This window comes from Cynocephalus volans, chromosome 4, assembly GCF_027409185.1.
Source record: "Cynocephalus volans isolate mCynVol1 chromosome 4, mCynVol1.pri, whole genome shotgun sequence".
In the NCBI taxonomy this organism is placed as follows: Eukaryota; Metazoa; Chordata; class Mammalia; order Dermoptera; family Cynocephalidae; genus Cynocephalus; species Cynocephalus volans.
Genome location: NC_084463.1, coordinates 150,691,491 through 150,693,543, shown reverse-complemented (window position 1 = coordinate 150,693,543; position 2,053 = coordinate 150,691,491). Strand labels below are relative to the sequence as shown.

General features: G+C 36.7%; 1 pseudogene; it reads right to left on the bottom strand.

The window, feature by feature from the left end:
- Positions 1 to 542: 542 nt before the first annotated feature.
- On the bottom strand, positions 543 to 1,483 carry LOC134376563 (olfactory receptor 8J2-like; annotated as a pseudogene).
- Positions 1,484 to 2,053: the final 570 nt, after the last annotated feature.

Here is a 2,053-nt window from a genome sequence, read left to right as displayed (position 1 = left end):
TATTATTCATTTACCCTGCTTTTCCGCATGTCGTATTTCCATATGTATTGAGCACTTTTGGTTTAATTTTTATTTTATCGTAAAAGATTTTTTTTTTCTCATGAAGAAGTTAAATTTTTCCTTATAAAATTTATTTTTTCACCACAGAAGTTGAGGATTTGGTTTGTAAAATACTGTAAAAAATGTATAATATTTAATAATTGAACAAAAGATGTCTGTTGCAAGGAAGATGATCTGTGTCTTGGCGACTTTCCAAGAAATGATCCTCACACAGCTCTACCATCTGCTATCACGATTCATCTTCCTTCATTAGAAATTATACAAACCCTTTAGTAACTTGCATTTTATTTATAAAATGTGCAAATTTTCAAGTTATTATTTATTGTTTGTGTTATATTCTTGTTTGGAATTATGAGGTTGTGATAAAAAAATAAAAATTACTCCACTGAAATTAATGAAGGGTCTAACCATTAATTCCACTTCTTTTAGCAGCAGTGCTTTCAGGAGGAAATGAAAATTCTTAAGTGAACATAGTTTTAGTTTTAAATGTACATTAGTTTAAACGACAGCGGTGGGTTATCCAGGAATTTCCTCAGTGCAGGCTTCACATCCTTAAATCATGGGGTTCAGCACTGGTATTACTAGGGTGTAGAAGAACGAGGCCATTTTGTCAGTATCTAAGGCGTGGTTGGTCCTTGGTTGCAAATACATGAAAAGAAGAATCCCGTAGAACACAGAGACAGCCATCATGTGAGAAGCGCAGGTGGAAAAGGCTTTTTGTCATCCCTCTGAGGAACATGTTCCTCAGAATGGCAAGGACAATGTTGAAGTAGGATATGAGAACAACAATCATGGAGAAACATAAGTTGGTTCCTAAAAAGGTAAATACTGCTGTTTCCAGAATGTAGGTTTTAGAACAAGACAAGGCTAACAAAGGAACGTCATCACCATAGAAATGGTTGATTATGTTGGAAGAGCAGAATGACAAGAAGAACACACAGGAAGTGACAGTCACTGCTGTGGTCAGACTTTGGAGGTATGTGAGGAAAACCAGCGCACGGCAGATCTGCGGAGACACCACCACCATGTACAGCAGGGGGTTGCAAATAGCCACATAGCGGTCATAGGCCATTGCTGACAGCATGAAAATGTCAGCGGCAGTAAAAGGTAAGAATCCACCCATCTGGGCTGTACATCCATAGTAAGATATGGTTTCCCTGGTAACTAAGATGTTAACCAGCATTTTAGGGACAATGGTGGTAGAATTGCCAAGACTGATGATAGCCAAGTGACAGAGAAAAAAGCACATGATGGTTTGAAGTTGGGAGTCAACACTGGTGAGGGTGATGATGCACAGGTTTCCTGTCACAGTCAGTCCATAGATCCCCAGGAAGACCAGGAAGAGGGGGATCTGGAGCTCTGGACAGTCTGAGACACCCATAAGAATGAACTCGGTCACCCGGGTGAGATTGCCAGAAGCCATTTATTCTGTTGTGTTCATCTTTGAATGGGAAAAATGAAAGGAAATTAATAGGTAATAAATCATTATTTTCCCTTTAGATGGTAGGCTGTTAAATGTTTTATTTAGAATTAGATTGTTTTGTTTGACAAACCATTAAAATTTTCAGATCTTAATTGAAAGATCTTATTTTTCTAGCCAAAAGATGGCTAGAAAAATACATACTCACAAGTAACAAGGTTTGAGAACTATTTAAACAAACTATTTATTCACTGTTGTATATAGAATACGTAGAGTGAATATTATTATACATGTATAAGTTATATTAACAAGTGGTATTGGATGAATATGCATGCATTCATATATGTGTATATAGACATATTTATACATATACATGAATGCACAAGCACACACATTTGTGGGGTTTCTGTGTGTGTGTGTTTACAGTGATGAAACAGAGCAGGTTTTAGGAAGTTGATGTGCAACAGGGATCTCAAGTTATCTTTTTCTTAGCTTCCATAAGTGTCTTCTCCAGCCCATTACTTGTCATCAGGCAATTTGGGGATTTTCTTTTCTTTTCTTTTCTTTTTTAAA